Consider the following 5,103-nt stretch of genomic DNA (forward strand, 5'->3'; position numbering starts at 1 on the left):
TTACCTAGATAACCTTCAAATCATCCTGAAAATCTACGAATTCGGCCTGAGATTTAAAGAGAGAACAGCTGGAATGCTACAGGGAGAAGAGTTCGCGCTTCTATCAAGGTAGGAAGACGGGGAAAAAGAAATAAAGACACAAAAGGCCTCCAAGGGGGAGGGGCCCCGCGAGGAGCCGGGCTGAGGCCGGGGCGAGTGTCCCCAGGACAGGAGAGCCCCGTCCCGGAGGAGCAGGAGCTGCACCGACCTTCCCGGGGGAAAGGGGCTCGCGGGGAGGTGGAGCAGGATCCAGGAGGGCGGGGATGCCCTCGGGCTCCCGGGGACACTAACAGACACCTGCGCCCCGGGAGAGTGCACCGAGGTCCCTAAGGGCTGCAGCGCGCACGGCGGGACCCGGAGCAGCTCGGGGGGGCTCGGGGGCGGCTCCGCGGAGGGGGCTGCGGGGCGGGAGCACGAATCCAACAGCGCAGGCCCCGGAGCACAGGGCGCCGGGACACAGCCCAGGATCCGGCCTCCCCCGGGACAGGCAGAGGCCGGGAGGGCCCAGGTCAGCAAGGACGCTCCTGCCCCGAGATGAGCAGATCAGCGGCCTCGCCCGGAGCCTCCAGGCCCTGCAGACCGAGAGCTCCAGAGTTCCTGCGGGGGCTGACTCCAGGGATCCAGAGCTGGCCCCGCCACTGCGGTTGTTCCTCCTGGGGCCTCACGGGGTAAACAACCCCCACTGAGCCCTGCACCAGGCAGGGGGCAGAGCGGCTCCCCCAAGTGCTAACACCTGAAAATCAGCACAAGAGGCCCCTCCCCCAGAAGACCAACTGAAGGACAAGTTCCAGGGGAAGTCAAGGGACTTAAAGTACACAGAAACAGGGGATCCCTGGGTGGCGCAGCGATTTAACGCCTGCCTTTGGCCCAGGGCACGATCCTGGAGACCCGGGATGGAATCCCACATCCGGCTCCCGGTGCATAGAGCCTGCTTCTCCCTCTGCCTGTGTTTCTGCCTCTCTCTCTCTGTGTGACTATCATAAATTAAAAAAAAAAAAAAAAAAAAGTATACAGAAACAGAAGATACTCCCCCGTGTTTTTTTTTTTTTTTGCTTTTTGATTTGTTTGCTTCCCCCACCCCCTTTTTTCCCTTTCTTTCTTTTTCTTTCTCTTTTTCTTCTTTTTTCCTTTTTTCTTCCTTTTTTCTTTTTTATTTTTCTCTTTTCTTTCCTTCTTTCTCTCCTCTCTTTTACTCCTTTTCCCAATACAACTTGTTTTTGGCCACTCTGCACTGAGCAAAGTGACTAGAAGGAAAACCTCACCTCAAAAGAAAGAATCAGAAACAGTCCTCTCTCCCACAGAGTTACAAAATCTGGATTACAATTCAATGTCAGAAAGCCAATTCAGAAGCACTATTATACAGCTACTGGTGGCTCTAGAAAAAAGCATAAAGCACTCAAGAGACTTCATGACTGCAGAATTTAGATCTAATCAGGCAGAAATTAAAAATCAATGGAATGAGATGCAATCCAAACTAGAAGTCCTAACGACGAGGGTTAACGAGGTGGAAGAACGAGTGAGTGACATAGAAGACAAGTTGATGGCAAAGAGGGAAACTGAGGAAAGCAATGAAAAGACCATGAGGTTAAATTAAGGGAAATAAACGACAGCCTGAGGAAGAGAAACCTACGTTTAATTGGGGTTCCCAAGGGTGCCAAAAGGGCCAGAGGGCCAGAATATGTATTTGAACAAATCCTAGCTGAAAACTTTCCTAATCTGGGAAGGGAAACAGGCATTCAGATCCAGGAAATAGATCCCCTCCCCCCAAAATCAATAAAAACCGTTCAACACCTCGACATTTAATAGTTAAGCTTGCGAATTCCAAAGATAAAGAGAAGATCCTTAAAGCAGCAAGAGACAAGAAATCCCTGACTTTTATGGGGAGGAGTATTAGGGTAACAGCAGACCTCTCCACAGAAACCTGGCAGGTCAGAAAGGGATGGCAGGATATATTCAGGGTCCTAAATGAGAAGACCATGCAGCCAAGAATACTTTATCCAGCAAGGCTCTCATTCAAAATGGAAGGAGAGATAAAGAGCTTCCAAGACAGGCAGGAACTGAAAGAATATGTGACCAACAAGCCAGCTCTGCAAGAAATTTTAAGGGGGACTCTTAAAATTCCCCTTTAAGAAGAAGTGCAGTGGAACAATCCACAAAAACAAGGACTGAATAGATATCATGATGACCCTAGACTCATATCTGTCAATAGTAACTCTGAATGTGAATGGGCTTAATGACCCCATCAAAAGGCGCAGGGTTTCAGACTGGATAAAAAAGCAGGACTCATCTATTTGCTGTCTACAAGAGACTCATTTTAGACAGAAGGACACCTACAGCCTGAAAGCAAAAGGTTGGAGAACCATTTATCATTCAAATGGTCCTCAAAAGAAAGCAGGGGTAGCCATCCTCATATCAAATAAACTAAAATTTACCCCGAAGACTGTAGTGAGAGATGAAGAGGGACACTATATCATACTTAAAGGATCTATCCAACAAGAGGACTTAACAATCCTCAATATATATGCCCCGAATGTGGGAACTGCCTAATATTTAAATCAATTAATAACCAAAGTGAAGAAATACTTAGATAATAATTCACTTATACTTGGTGACTTCAATCTAGCTCTTTCTATACTCGATAGGTCTTCTAAGCACAACATCTCCAAAGAAACGAGAGCTTTAAATGATACACTGGACCAGATGGATTTCACAGATATCTACAGAACTTTACATCCAAACTCAACTGAATACACATTCTTCTCAAGTGCATATGGAACTTTCTCCAGAATAGACCGCATACTGGGTCACAAATCGGGTCTGAACCGATACCAAAAGATTGGGATCATCCCCTGCATATTCTCAGACCATAATGCCTTGAAATTAGAACTAAATCACAACAAGAAGTTTGGAAGGACCTCAAACACGTGGAGGTTAAGGATCATCCTGCTAAAAGATGAAAGGGTCACCCAGGAAATTAAGGAAGAATTGAAAAGATTCATGGAAACTAATGAGAATGAAGATACAACTGTTCAAAATCTTTGGGATGCAGCAAAAGCAGTCCTAAGGGGGAAATACATCGCAATACAAGCATCCATTCAAAAACTGGAAAGAACTCAAATACAAAAGCTAACCTTACACATAAAGGAGCTAGAGAAAAAACAGCAGATGGACCCCACGCCCAGCAGAAGAAGAGAGTTAATTAAGATTCGAGCAGAACTCAACGAAATCGAGACCAGAAGAACTGTGGAACAGATCAACAAAACCAGGAGTTGGTTCTTTGAAAGAATTAATAAGATAGATAAACCATTAGCCAACCTTATTAAAAAGAAGAGAGAGAAGACTCAAATTAATAAAATCATGAATGAGAAAGGAGAGATCACAACCAACACCAAGGAAATACAAACGATTTTAAAAACATATTATGAACAGCTATACGCCAATAAATTAGGCAATCTAGAAGAAATGGACGCATTCCTGGAAAGCCACAAACTACCAAAACTGGAACAGGAAGAAATAGAAAACCTGAACAGGCCAATAACCAGGGAGGAAATTGAAGCAGTCATCAAAAACCTCCCAAGACACAAAAGTCCAGATGGCTTCCCAGGGGAATTCTATCAAACGTTTAAAGAAGAAACCATACCTATGCTACTAAAACTGTTTGGAAAGATAGAAAGAGATGGAGTACTTTCAAATTCGTTCTATGAGGCCAGCATCACCTTAATTCCAAAACCAGACAAAGACCCCACCAGAGAGGAGAATTACAGACCAATATCCCTGATGAACATGGATGCAAAAATTCTCAACAAGATACTAGCCACTAGGATCCAAAAGTACATTAAGAAAATTATTCACCATAACCAAGTAGGATTTATCTCCGGGACACAAGGCTGGTTCAACACTCGTAAAACAATCATTGTGATTGATCATATCAGCAAGAGAAAAACCAAGAACCATATGATCCTCTCATTAGATGCAGAGAAAGCATTTGACAAAATACAGTATCCATTCCTGATCAAAACTCTTCAGAGTGTAGGGATAGAGGGAACATTCCTCGACATCTTAAAAGCCATCTATGAAAAGCCCACAGCAAATATCATTCTCAATGGGGAAGCACTGGGAGTCTTTCCCCTAAGATCAGGAACAAGACAGGGATGTCCACTCTCACCACTGCTATTCAACATAGTACTGGAAGTCCTAGCCTCAGCAATCAGACAACAAAAAGACATTAAAGGCATTCAAATTGGCAAAGAAGAAGTCAAACTCTCCCTCTTTGCCGATGACATGATACTCTACCTAGAAAACCCAAAAGTCTCCACCCCAAGATTGCTAGAACTCATACAGCAGTTTGGTAGCGTGGCAGGATACAAAATCAATGCCCAGAAGTCAGTGGCATTTCTATACACTAACAATGAGACTGAAGAAAGAGAAATTAAGGAGTCAATCCCATTTACAATTGCACCCAAAAGCATAAGATACCTAGGAATAAAGCTAACCAAAGAGGTAAAGGATCTATACCCTAAAAACTATAGAACACTTCTGAAAGAAATTGAGGAAGACACAAAGAGATGGAAAAATATTCCATGCTCATGGATTGGCAGAATTAATATTGTGAAAATGTCAACGTTACCCAGGGCAATGTACATGTTTAATGCAATCCCTATCAAAATACCATGGACTTTCTTCAGAGAGTTGGAACAAATTATTTTAAGATTTGTGTGGAATCAGAAAAGACCCCGAATAGCCAGGGGAATTTTAAAAAAGAAAACCATATCTGAGGGCATCACAATGCCAGATTTCAGGTTGTACTACAAAGCTGTGGTCATGAAGACAGTGTGGTACTGGCACAAAAACAGACACATAGATCAATGGAACAGAATACAGAACCCAGAAGTGGACCCTGAACTTTATGGTCAACTAATATTCGATAAAGGAGGAAAGACTATCCATTGGAAGAAAGACAGTCTCTTCAATAAATGGTGCTGGGAAAATTGGACATCCACATGCAGAAGAATGAAACTAGACCACTCTCTTTCACCATACACAAAGATAAACTCAAAATGGATG

Source organism: Canis lupus, chromosome 11 (genome assembly GCF_011100685.1).
Source record: "Canis lupus familiaris isolate Mischka breed German Shepherd chromosome 11, alternate assembly UU_Cfam_GSD_1.0, whole genome shotgun sequence".
NCBI classification, from domain to species: domain Eukaryota; kingdom Metazoa; phylum Chordata; class Mammalia; order Carnivora; family Canidae; genus Canis; species Canis lupus.